Source organism: Ictalurus furcatus, chromosome 27, assembly GCF_023375685.1.
Source record: "Ictalurus furcatus strain D&B chromosome 27, Billie_1.0, whole genome shotgun sequence".
In the NCBI taxonomy this organism is placed as follows: Eukaryota; Metazoa; Chordata; class Actinopteri; order Siluriformes; family Ictaluridae; genus Ictalurus; species Ictalurus furcatus.
This window is the reverse complement of record NC_071281.1, coordinates 19,005,350-19,020,349: the sequence shown is the minus strand read 5'-3', so window position 1 is coordinate 19,020,349 and position 15,000 is coordinate 19,005,350.

The following is a 15,000-nucleotide window of genomic DNA, read 5'->3' as shown; positions in this document are numbered from 1 at the left end:
ATGTTCTACAGTGATGTGATTATAGAGACATTTTCTCACTTCATGTTTGTTGAATTTATTGAGTATTCTCACATCAGCCTCCTGCCGTGAGTGAAATCCGTTAATTTCATGTTTCAGCCTGAGAAGAAGGTGTAGGAACTGTGTGTGTGTGTGTGTGTGTGTGTGTGTGAATATACATCACTCTGACACGTCCTGATTCGCAGCACGGCCTCCAACATTCATTAAAAATTCACTCGCCTTTCAATTACATCTGGAGCAACATGATTTATGTTTTTATATTTTAATTTCAATTAAGCTGCCTGTTTAGGCCAAGTCATATTGCACATGTGTGTGTGAGTGTATGTGTGTGTGTGTGTGTGTGTGTGTGAGTGTGTGTGTAATAGGCGCACGAAGCAAACTCAATTACACTCAACACCGTGTTGATTCGCTATATTAGGAACTCGTATAATATGTTTCTTGTCTAGACGCATCCTCTTGTTCTCGCAAGCAGGTTTCCCCAAATGTATTGTACTCACACACACATACACACACACACACACACACACACACACACATATACACACACATACAAACACTGCTTAACTATTTCAACACTAATGCTGAAACAATAAATTGACACCATGATGAAATGAAACTGTGTTGATTCTGCGTTCGTCTTTGACCAATAAGGAGCTCCTCAGGGGGCGAGTTTGTGTCCGTTTAAGTCATGGCTTCTCAAACTATTTATTTTATGAATAAATATACCTTTGAAATATCGAAGATGGATTTTTGTGTGCTTTTATTTTGAAATGTTGCTGAGAGTCACATTCAGACAAGCCGTGTTTAAAGGAATAGTGCAGGTGTTTGTGTAAAAATGTCCAAATTTGCCCCAGGTTAAACACACTAGCGCTGTGTCTCAACTCTCATGCACTATTCTAGAGCGTTACAGAGCGCTAACACTAACCGGGGTTCCTGTTACCGTTAGTGTCGGAGTTTTAAAATCCTCCCATGCCACCGTCAAACCTCCTGAAAGCTCAGTTTTGTGTCTCAGCCTTCTGGATTTGAGACGCAGCTCATGACAACAATCACGACGACGGCAGAACGTTTTAAGAGAGACACGGAGCTCGTCAGCGTGTTTAACGTCGCTCTGCATGAAATGAATAAATGTTTTACACTTCGTGTTGGAAACCCGATGGACTGGGATGCTTTGGCTCATTTTTACCGTGAATAGACTTTCTTTTCATTTGTTTACACGAATGTTTGGGAGTTAAATTCTCGTGTATAAGACGTTTCAGCGCTGAGGATGTGATGTTTGTTTATTTATCATCACTCACTAGTTTATCCGCTCGCCTGAGGATAAATCCTATAACTGTTAACTAATATTATAATGCTGGCTGTGACATTTAAACTACTGACTTTAACCGTGTCACACAGTACAGCTATTTTTAGAAGAAAGAAAGAACGTATTTCAGATTATTTTCAGGTGTGCACGCTGAGCTGTTGATGAAATGATACGAAGGTGACGGACAAAAACAAAGAGGTAAATGAAACCAGCCTCATTCTCCGACACGTCATCTCACGAGGAGCGAAATGAAGAAAAATCTGAGGAACTGAACGTGTGTGTGTGTGTGTGTGTGTGTGTGTGTGTGTGTGTGTATTGTTCTTAGAGTAACCAAGAGAAGTAAGAGATGATCGTAGAAGTCTAAATATTTGGTATTTGTTGGCGATAGACATACTAATTATTCTTTAGGTTTAGGATTTTGGGTCAGTTATGTTCTCATTTACGTGACTGATCCTGATCCTGATCCTGATCTGGCGACAGATATTTTACAGATATCTACCAAGTTAGCTGCTAGAAAGTGATCTACATCAGCAGCGTTTTCCCCCTGAGTCTGAAAACAGACTCGCTCACACAGAGCAGCTATTCTTACTCTTAAACACTAACAAATAGAGTTCAACCTGATCCGTCAATCAGAACCTCACTTTTTCACTAACACTGTGGACATACGGACCGTTAAAGGTGCGATCAGTGATATTTGGTGGAAGTTATCCGGAGTAGCTCCAAAGCCACACCTCCAAAACACATGACAGGGCTTTATGCAGAGATGCCCCCTTATCCTGATTGGTCGGATGTTGATGATCCATATCATGTGACGTTTTTACAGACCCGAGACAAGAAATTCAGCAAATATGACACAGAGTTATTTCTGAATTAATGATAGTTTTAATATAAAGTCTATTTTATTGAAGTTATGAAATAATCAATGATGGAGACTTGAGTTCAAAACCGTTTGTTCCTATCTTCATGGTTTTTAAGTGGTACCATCCTCAGTAATCTCGTTTATCTGCAGATCTTCGGGCTGCACCATGTGGGGACATCCTCAGCGGCAGCGACTGATTTTCAGGTGATGAGAACTCAAACAGATGTAGGGCATTAGGATGGATCAGGCAGGTCCGGAGAGCAGAAGGGGTCAGGTTCTGGTATCATGTGTAGCTCGACAGAAAGAGAGAGAGAGAGAGAGAGAGAGAGAGAGAGAGAGGGAGATTATTAGGTATGGTTATTGTCCTGTAATGGATAAGGACAGTGTAGTTTCCGTGAGTGAAAGCGGGGACTCTTGCAAGACCAGCTATGACAGCATAACTAAAACGGAGAACCAGAAGAGAACACAGACATGAGGGCTCCATGGGACATAATGCAGCCAGACACTCCACCATCACCACACCTGGGTGAAGGTGTGAAAGTGTGGGGAGAGACAGCATCCAACAGTTCAACACAACACTCTGTACCTGTGAGCCTCTAGATCTGCGCTTTACCTAAAAAACTATTCACAAAAAGCTTGAGTAAACAAATATGTTTTCAGTCTGGACTTAAACACTGAGACTGTGTCTGAGTCCCAAACACTAATTGGAAGACTGTTCCATAACTGTGGGGCTCTATAAGAGAAAGCTCTTCCCCCTGCTGTAGCCTTCACTATTCCAGGTACCAACAAACATCCTGCACCTTTTGATGGAAGTAGGCGTGGCGGATCATAAAAGACCAAAAGGTCGCTCAGGTACTGTGGTGCGAGACCGTTTAGTGCTTTTTAGGTCAAAAATATGATTTTATAATCAACGCGAAATTATATTTCCCCCAATAAAATCATGCCCCGTCATCCACAATATAAAAGAATAATTTAATTTGAAAGATGTGTGTGTGTACCAACTTAGAGTGAGACGAGAACGTTAATCAGTGCATGTGCTTTATTCAAGCTGCTGGAGTGGAAAATTGGGTTATAAGGTAAATAAGTGTGTGTGTGTTAGGATGAGTTATTGAGGAGAGTGTAGAGGGAAAAGTCTTGGGAATAATGTTTGGAATAAATCAAATGTTTTTTTTTTGTCTCTTGGATATAAATACACTGAGGAACAACGATCCCATGAGGAATAATGTGGTTTACCTTTATTTATTTCCACAGTGCTGCAGTTTCAAATTCTAACCAGAACTGTTCCTGTCCTAATCCACTGTGGGCGTGTGCTCAACCACATGCCATGCTCACTATTCACTATATAGGGCATGTAAACACCATCAACAGTCCACTGTGGGCATGTCCCAAACCACATGCCCTATACCCTGTTCACTATATAGGCCACATAAACACCATCATCATCATCATCATCATCATCATCATCATTCTACTGTGGGTGTGTCCCAAACCACATGCCCTATTCACTATATAGGCCACCTAAACACCATCACCACCATCATCATCATCATCATTCTACTGTGGGTGTGTCCCAAACCACATGCCCTATTCACTATATAGGCCACCTAAACACCACCACCACCACCACCACCATCATCATCATCATCATCATCATCATTCTACTGTGGGTGTGTCCCAAACCACATGCCCTATTCACTATATAGGCCACCTAAACACCACCACCACCACCACCACCATCATCATCATCATCATCATCATCATTCTACTGTGGGTGTGTCCCAAACCACATGCCCTATTCACTATATAGGCCACCTAAACACCACCACCACCACCACCACCATCATCATCATCATCATCATCATTCTACTGTGGGTGTGTCCCAAACCACACGCCGAATACCCAGTTCACTATATAAGTCACATAACCATTATCATCATCATCATCATCATCATTCTTCTGTGGGTGTGTCCCAAACCGCATGCCCTATTCACTATTCAGGCCACATAAACACCATCATCAGCCCACTGTGGGCATGTCCCAAACCATACACCCTATACTCTAGTCACTATGTAGGCCATATAAACACCATCATCATCATCATCATCAATATGATGGGATAGGTGGTTATAACACTCCAGTCTGAGAGATTTAATTCAGAAAGTTTTACAGCTTAATTTCAGATCTGGAACCGTTTTTTCATAAAATTGTGCTTTTGATGTGTAAGTGATGTTCTCACCTCACATTTAATTTAAACACAACCCACACAACCCACACACACACGCACACACACACACACACACATGCAAATGAGCCTAGCCTATTAGCATAGCTCCTGTGAGCCCTTTTAACTATTCATGTAAAATATGTTAATGGAGTATAAATGTAAAAAAGTCAGATTTATGCAAATGAGACGAGAGCACAGGACGAGGACTCACTCTGTTAAAGGACGACGTGTTGACTCGCAATGAAAACAATTAGAGAGCATTAAGTCATAATTGCGACTCTGGAGACAAAGAGGAAGAGCCACCCACCACACACACACCCACACACACACACACACACAGCAGGAGGCCGAGGGCATACTGAAAGCACATTCTACACTCTAACCTGAGGAAAATTGAGGGAAAAAAACAACAACGTTTCATTTATTTTAGTCTCAAGAAACACAAAAGCACACACAGCATAAAAAGCACAGAAAATAGTAAATATCTCTAAACATAAAAGACAAAAACAAGAAAAAAATAGGAAAACTCCATTCAGAGCTGGTCCGACAACGTTCCTATATACAGCCTTCAAGTCACACCCACTAATTTCCATACAACACCTCAAAGCCACGCCCACGTTCAGATTTAGCAACGCTCTCATTTCTATTTATTGACACATCCACATTTCATATAAAGTACAAAAAATCAGCTCCCATTTCTATATATGGACTCAAAGACACACTCAATTCCATATATCGCCCCAATTACACACCCACCTTCCCATATACAAACTCAGAGACACACCCACTAAGAGCTGCACTCATTTCCAAATGTAACCTCAAAGACACAACCAAATTCCCATTTATGGTCTATTTCTTTCTATATATGGCATTTATTTCTACATATGGGTTCTAAGTCACGCCCACATGGGCATATATTAACTGAAAGCCACTCCCACCACATTCCAATCTATGGTGTTAAAACCATACTCATTCATAGCTGTTCTTCTTTCCATGTCACGAAGACACACCCATATAACCATGTATGGCTTTCAAGCCCCACCCACTAAAAATACTCTTTCATCTTTATATATGGAATCAAAGACACACCCATATTTTCTTATATTAAAAAAAACAACAAACAAACAAACAAAAAAAACACAGCAACTTACATTAGACCTGCTCTCGTTTTTATATATGGACTCAAAAACATACCCACATGGGCATATATTAACAATAAGCCACTCCCACATTCCTATCCATCATGCCAGTTCATGCCTATTCATAGCTGCTATTCATTTGTATAGACATCACAAAGACCCGCCCACCTAACCATGTATGGCCCTCTAATCCCTCCCAGTATCAAAATACTCCTTCCTTTTTATATATGGCCAAAAGCACAACCACAAATGATTTTTGACCACGCCCATTCAGCACTGTTCCTATTTGCATATACAGGTTTTTCACTTATAGCATCGTTTTTATATATCTATAACATAAAGTCGTGTATAACTCTAATTAACACTTGTCATGGGGTGTGGCTACGTACTCGAACTTCATTATTTATGGACACACTCCCTATAATGTCTACAGTGATTACTGCTCTGTTATAAATAAATATTTTATTGAACTTATCTGTAACGTGAATTTGAATTGTCATGCTGTTGTGATATTGTCATGATATTTCCAAAAATGTTAAACTAAATCATAAAGTTTACGTTATTTTTCCGCGAAAATGACGTACTTCCTGAACAGTGATTATTTAAATAATACTCCAGTGGGCGGAGCCAGTGGTGTCCACGCAACTGAAGCTGATTCATTATTCACTCTCTCATCATATCATCTCTCGTTTTTAGTCATTGTGACATTTTCATGAATCAGACGATGAGTTTTTTGCTCGTACATCGGTCCGCGTGCTCGAGTCTGGGCTCACTCCTGTAGAGATTTTTGCCAGAGTGTTCGTTTAAACACACAGAAGAAGCTCGGTGCGATGAAACACATCAGTGCTCAGTGGCAGTTCTGGAAGCCGGTACACGGCTGTTAGCATCTCGGTGGGATTTCGTGTGATTGTTTGCCCAGAGATGATGTTTACTGGCTTTGTTTCCTCTAGAATCCACTCAGCAGGGCGGAGCAGCTCTCTGGAAACTCTGCCGCGAGGCAGAGAAAAGATAGAGCGAGGGACAGAGGACACCACGTTAGGAACCAATAAAACCAATGATGTTTACATGTTCAAGATGATTTCCACTAATAATCAGTGAAATAAAGCTAGGATTCCTTACAGAACACAGAACACATGTGGTTTCATCATTCCTTTATTTTCAGAAGTGATTCCGTTTATTCATGTATTTATTTATTTATTTATTTATTTATTTATTTTCATGTGAGCCATTTTCACATAACTGATTTATATTTCTGTGATCTCTTACAAGATTCAATTCATTACATTTAACTTATATTAATTTTTTTTTCTTATGATGACATTATTCGCATGATATCATGTGTTTACTTTCAGGCCTAACATTTTGAGAAGCACTTTTACACGTTTTAATATGAGATCACACACATCAGCCAGAACATTAAAACCACTGACAGGTGAAGTGAATAACGCTGACTATCTCGTTACAGAGGCACCTGTTTGGTGGTGGTGGTGGTGGTGGTGGGGGGGGTATATTTATTAGGTAGCAGGTGAACAGTCAGTTCTGGAAGTTGACGTGTTGGAAGCAGGAAAAATGGTCGAGCGTAAGAATCTGAGAGACTTTGACAAGAGAGAAATTGTGACGTCTAGACGTCTGGGTCAGAGCGTCTCCAAAACGGCAGGTCTTGGTCAGTACCTACCAAAAGTGCTCCAAGGAAGGACAAGTGGTGAACCTGAGACAAGGTCATGGACTCCGAGTGGGTGGAGGCAGTGTGATGCTCTTGGCAGTGTTCTGCTGGGAAACTGGGGTCCTGGCGTTCATGTGGATGTTATTTTGACACGTACCACCTACCTAAACACTGCTGCAGACCAAGTACACCACTTCATGGTAACGCTATTCCCTAATGGCAGTGACTTCTTTCAGCAGGGGAATGCTCCCTGACACACTGCAATAATTGTCCAGGAACAGTTTGAGGAACATGAGAAGAGTTCAAGGTGTTGACTCGACCTCCGAATTCCCCAGATCTCGATCCGATCCAGCGTCTGTGGGATGTTCTGAACAAACAAGTCCGATCCATGGAGGCCTCACCTTGCAACTTACAGGACTTAAAGGATCTGCTGCTGACGTCTCGGTGCCAGATCCCACAGCACACCTTCAGAGGTCTTGTGGAGTCCACGCCTCGACGGGTCCGAGCTGTTTTGGATGCACAAGGAGAGGCGGACCTACACAATATTAGGCAGGTGGTTTTAACGTTATGGCTGATCTGTGTGTATTACATACATAATCAGATGTGATATAGATGTGATATTTCTGTAAGAGGTGTGATGAGGAGACAGAACATGACTAAGCAGGAAACACTAGAAACAAGTTCAAGCTAAATTAGCAAGCGTGGTCATGTGTCTGAAACAGGACTCTCAGTGAAACAAGCTCAGCCTGCTGTGTGTGTGTGTGTGTGTGTGTGTGTGTGTGTGTTTGTGTGTGTGTGTGCTAATGCTAATGCGAAGGTTACAGCTCAGACAGTAGCGTTGGTCCACAGGGGAATTCTCTGAACACAGATTAATCAGATCTCTCAAATCAAAACACACCACCTCTCATTTACGCTCACCGTTACTTCAGCTACAGCACTTCACCGTAATCACGCTAATCTGCTCAGAAAATTCTGAAATGCTCAAGCACAAGGAATACTGAAGAGCTGCTGGTGTCACAAAAACAAACTGTCATTAACATTCAGTGCACAGAATCACAGAAAAGACTAAAAATATGAAGGTAACACATAACAGACATCTACAGTCATGTGAAAAAGTAAGTACTCCCCATGAATTTGTTGTTTTTTTATTTAGCATATGCACTGACATAAAGAACAGCTTTATTGGGAATTCGACTGTATTAAAATACAGCATGTGAGTTAATCAAACTATTCGAGGATATTAGTGAGAAAATACCTCTATATGCAAACCGATAGCTCGCTAACTAATTTATCTAATGTTAGCGATGAACAGATGGTAGTTGCCATGGAAACATTACATAATATTTTAACAGGATTTATGTTGCTGACAAATGAATCGGGGGAAAATGAGGAGACCCTGATACCGAAATCACACAAATGCACAAACGTGTGATCTGGCGAGCCGAGTTAGCTAATATTAGCGATATTAGGATATTAGCGATGGCAGGAAGACATGTTTCTAATTTGCATATGGTAATTTGGGTGGGCATTTTTAATGAGGGTAAAAGTGTAGACATGTCTCTTCACATTTTTTTAAGTACATAACCGGAAATCAAAACTATTAAACAATCAGTTGTTTGATATTATTTATGAGTGTAAAATGATGTTGTTCAGGGGTTCTCCTGTTCCGTTCCCCTGACGGCGATGAGCTCACGTTAACACCGAGTGTCACACGGTTCCTCTGTGATGAGAGAAATAAACAAAGACAGCTGTAATCTGTTAAAGGCTCTGCTATGCTAATGGCTAACAGCTAGCTGATAGCTGTAAATGAGCTTGTAGAGAACCTGAAGCTAGACTGTTGCTAGCAAGTAGCTAGCTAGGCAACATTAGCTAGCTTTCGATTTAAAACCTCAAAACCTGATAAGGTTCACGAGCCTCACTGTCACGTAATAACTTTGCTTCTCTTTATATAATCTGATTAGCCATAATACTTTATAAACAAAGTAAAAGTTAAAAACAAAAGGTTTGAATCATTATAGTGAACCAAATGACTCGACTCGAATCAGTAATATTCCTGAATCAAATCCCTAAAATAATGACATTTTTATACAGTTATATACAGTTAGCCCTGTGCTGCTGCAGGAGAGTCATCATTTCACAGATTCAAGTTGAGTAATTTGGTTCATTACAATGTGTAGTATAGATGTGTAATATAGTATTACGGCTAATCCATAATATAATACAAGCGATGTTATTGTGTGATAATGAGCCTCGTGACTCTCTTAAAAACAGACATGAGGCTTTAAAGCTAAAGCTAGCTAATGCTGCCTAACTAGCTAGTTCTTTTTAGTGATTCTTGTTGAGTCATTTGGTTCACTGTATCACTCAAGTGAATGAAATGACTGGAATGAAATGATAAAATGATTCATTTTGCACATGACTCTCCTGCAGCAGCACAGTGCTAACGCTAACGTCTCCGCATAGCAAACTCAAGACACAAATCTAACACACGCTCTGGATGTGAAATTCACGCTGGGTCTGTTGGAGGAGATTTCTGAGGTTTTCTCTTTTATAAGTTTTATCGATTTCACCTTTTAACCTCGCCGTAACTCTTTATCTTTATACGCCGTTATAGATCTGCTGTCTGTGCAACTAGATCTCGAGAAGTCACTACTGCGCTGACCTTTTCACTTCTTACTCATAATAATGTGCAAAGGGGGGATATTTTGATATGTTTTAGAAATTAAAATAAATTAACACACACACACACACACACGCACACACACGCACACACAGATGCATATACACTGAGTTACTAGTGAAGTAATTGATTATTTACATATACTGTTAATAATAATGAATTGAAAAGATTTTTTAAGTTATATTAATATTTCTAAAATTTTTATTTCATTAAAATGATTTGAATCTTTTGTTTTAAACTGTTTATAAATATGTATAACACAGTATTACGTGAAGATAGTAGGTAATCAGATATAAAGATAAGCAACTTTATGTGATTGAGGTTCCTAACATTAATATTTGTATATTTTATATAAAATTGATATTATTTTTGTATTTATATTCTCGCATAATAATTGAAATATTTATATACTCGTATATAGTTCATAATAATTAATATTTTATCATACCAGCACACCCCCACCTGACAAATATACATCTACACTATATGAAATGATGTATTATTACATAATCATGTGATTATACTGTATTATTATATAACAGAATATATTACAGAATTATTCTTACACTGCATTGTTTACACAACTAAACTAACAAACTTTAAATAATAAAATAAAACTTTAAAGAAGAGAACTTCGAAAGTGGACCACAAGAACACCCAACAGATCTAAACATCAAATCTGATAAAAAGTCTATATTATGAAAAAACTTCCTTATTTCTATGATAATGCGCGTGAATGCGGCGGTTGGTGTGGTGATTATTATGGGCTGGTTTTGCTGTTTCAGCTAAATGACGAGTTTCAGGTTTAAGGAATAAACCTCAGTGTTTATACGAGGAGCAACTGCAACTTTTCTTTTTCTTCTTTACTCCATCAACACGTGTCAGAATCACAGCAGATTCCCATCAGCTGCTTTCTGTCCGTATCTGAGATTAAAAAATAAACAAACAAACAAACAAATAAATAAATAACTACAACAAAAAAAAGCAAATAAAGGGATTTTTAGATATTTGGAAGATGTTTATGGAAGAATATCAGCGCAGGATCTCAGTGATTCTCACTTCTCTTATTTTATTTTATTAAATCTTTATTATCTTCAGCTGATAACGATCATATAAACAGCTGGATTCGTATCCGGGCGTATTATCATATAAATAAGAGTTTTTTTTATATAATATAATATATCCCTTATCTGATTCATATCAGTTCGGTGTTATTGTGATCCGTTCCCTCATGTTAGTTTCAGTATTTTAAACATGGAGCTGGTTGACGTTTAGTTTATTAAGTATTTCAATTAAATAATAATGAATAAAACAAACAAACAAAAAAAAAACAAACAAACAACATTCAGCTCAATGTAATGTCCTGTTTTACTGGGTTTAATAAATTAACTAGAGATATATTCTTTTTTTAAATTTAGTTTGTTTATGGGAAATATATAATATATAAAATATAAAATATAAAAACCTCATAAAAATTGAACAATATGCAAGATCTAATTTAAGAATAAATGAACAATAAATGCATCTGTCCCGTTGTATTAGCACGGATTCTGCCTCATATTTCACATTAATGAAGCGGGAGATTAATGGGTTCATTTTCTATGATTATTATTTTTGTATTTTGCAGTATACTGTGTGAATCGCAATAAAAATGAACGATGATTAATTACACTTTCTCTCAATAAAGTCATCAAATAAATCCACATTAGGGTCCTAGGTAGGGAACAGAGTGCGCACTACTTAATGAAGTGGATTCTCAGCCAATTATTCTTTAATATTCATGACATGTTCAACTGGTTTTGTTTTTTATTTACTTAATTATTATTGTTTTTTATTTTCTATCAGTGACAGAAACATGAAGTCAGCTACAGAGATAAATGTTTTGCTAATGAGCTTATGACTGATCTGACTATTGTTTTAGTGATTAAATACATTTTACAGATGTGTAAACATTTACACATTAAAGATCATCATCACACCAAAACTGGGGTTTGCAAGAGGACACTAAAGAAGGTTTTTTTTTTTTTTTTAATTAATGTGCAATATTTATTTCATGAATCCTCAAAACTTTTATCACCTGAGATGATGATGATAATGATAATAATAATAATAATAATAATAATAATAATAATAATAATAATAATAGCGCCAGCAGGAATAATAATCTGACTTTAATGTACAATGTTTACAAGATGATAAAAATGTAGACTGTTTCAGAGTTTCTTTCTGTGGTTGTTTCTCTGGGGGAACCCTTAAAGGTTCTATGTAGAACATTACATCTTCCTAAAAACAACACTTTAAGGAGAACTCTTGATTGAATGCAAAGAATCTGTAATTATCCAAAGAACCCATAAAGAACCTTTTTGCTATGAATGGGTTCCAGTTACACTTTTTTTTTTTTTGAAACTGAAGAACCCTTCATTGTCTAAAGAACTCTTGAAGAATGCATTTTTCTAAGAATGTGTCTGTATGGACTGGGTAATTTGGACAAACTCCAAATTATTGCTAATTGTTTTCACCTAGAAACTGTCAGGAGTTTAACATTTCTCTTATTGGTAATTGGTACTCTCTTAAAACAAAGGGTTCTTCCGTGGTTCTTAAAGGGTTCGTTGTGAAATTAAGAGTTCTTATCCTACAAAAAATGATTCTACCTGAAAGCTTAAGGATTTTTGTTTTCAGCATGTGCAGTAAAATCAAGTAAACACAAAACCTAAAAATATAAACATAAACAACATTGTAGTTCATCAAGAAGCCAGGAGATAATGTATTATCACGCTAGCTACTGTATCATTAAGCTAATTATCAGGTTGTGAAGTTAAAAGCTAGTAGCTAAGTTCTCTAGAATGCTAGCTCACATAATGCTAGCTATTACTGTATAGTGTCATGTAGCATGCTTGCTAGCAGGTGTTAGCTTAGGTAACTAGCATGTGCTAAAGGAAGATGTAACTGGCAGGTAATGAATAAATTGTGTTTAAATAGCGTCTAGTTCTTAATTTTCTTTTTTTTTAAATTGTAAATGTTGTTTAATGTACTCTGGTTTAAGGTTCATGATGTGAGCTGCTTCACTGATTTTTTCAAAAAGCATTTTGAAGCTATTTTGGAAAAAAATAAAATGTCATTGTTTTAAGTCTTCTTTTAAAAGTCACATATTTTTGTTCAGGTATCAATAAAGTGGTGATTTTATTTATTTATTTATTTTTGGAACACAGCCACTCGGTTGGAAAATGACATATGAAGGGTTTTGGGTGGTGTGTGTTTGGGCCTCGACCCTAAACGAGGCCGATTTACACTTATTTGATTGCTTTTCAATAGCTGATGGGTTTCTGCACACGGTCCGATGAGCTGGTCAGGATTGAAGCCGCATGCAATCCTTTTTCCCCCCATCTTCTTACTGCAAAACTTGTGAAGCAGCCATTTTCAATCACCAGACGCTTATTTTTTCAGTGAGTGTGTGTGTGTGAGTGTGTATGTGTGTGTGTGTGTGTGTGTGTGAGGGGGCGGCTGTATCGAGGCAGCTGTATATAGATGAATAAATGGCAGAGAGTTTCTGAGGCAGCGGCTGAAACGGAGGATCGATATGGAGAGAAGAGGACAGCTATCAATTATGAGCTCTAGAAGTCTGAGTGCACTGAGAGAGCCGATTTAACTTCATCACTTCAGCATTGTGTCACGTTATACTGCTCAGAACAACACAAAAACACCGTCATTCTCCATTAGAGCGGCGCGATATACTGTATCTGTACCGTGTACCATGATAAAGAATCCTGAAATTCATCTCGGAACGTGTTTGAATAAAAATAAATATGAAATTGAAATGGAATTGTATACTGAAAACAAACGGGGCGTACAAACTTTTGCACACACCCTGGATAAAACATTTACAGATATCGTTTTCTGAATGGGATTTCAAGTCAGATCACCGTGACAGGGACGGGGACATCGGGCGCTCCGCGTAAACGTGTGAAAACATCGTTAATGTGGTGACGTTTTCTGTAAGGAGAAATGTGTTTACGTAGCGTTTATGGAAGGAGTCTCCAGTGTCAGCACTTTATAACAGTCAAAGCTGTACCTGGAATGAATGTTTATAGCTGCTATAACGTAAATGACAACAGGGACTAACATTAAATGTATCTCTAAACGGATAAAAAGTACAACATGTTCTTTAATAAATAATAAATAATTCCTTACTTATTTAATTATTATTTTTTAACCCGGAAGGTTGATGACGTCATGACGTCACGACGTGATTACGTTATTACGCCGGCATTACGATCCAAGTGTGAATATTGGTGTACTAGTAGAAGTGAACTAAAAATACCAAAGCGAAAAGCTAATCGTGTTCCAGCTAAAGTTACACCTACAGTGAACACAGGTACATCTAAAACAGTGAAAAAGAGAAAACATACACAGTTACACAGGCGAGAGAGGATTCTAGATAGTGACAGCAGTGAAAGTTCAGGCGATGTTGAAACCGAAACCGAAACTGACAGAGACGCAAACTCTCCTGATTCAGACCCTGATCCGTCTTCATCTTCAGCATCAACCAGTGCGACTGACACTGCAGGGGTCTGGAGTCATAACCTGACCATCTCTGTGCATTCGTGAAAACACCACCTGCTGCTCTGATTATCACCACAAACTTGACTTTAGGTGCTAAAATGCATTTATTTATTTATTTATTATTTACTTGAATTTATTCAAAGGCACTGACCACGCTGATGCTCGTATGGTACTTCTAAATGAGTAGAAGGATTTCAGCGAGCATTTCTCGTCATTTCTCTAGTTAAGAATTGTGCTCTAAGTGGAGTAAAAACACTGACCTGCTTCATTTTCAAAGTAATATTACACAAATACATTATTATAAGCTGTTTCAAGGCCTAAAAATGTTCAAATTAAACTGTTGATTTTGGGGCCAATTTTGGCCCGGGAACTCAGGGTTGGCGTGCTGTTTCTATGGGAATATAGGGTTGTGGGACATAATACTGTGGGAACTAAGGGGTTAGAGGGTTAAGGGTTTCATCAGTGACGCCACAACCCGAATGAAAAGAACGACTCATGGTAGTGACTGATTCTGATCCATTCATTTTCATGACTCATTCAGAAAGATTCAGAAA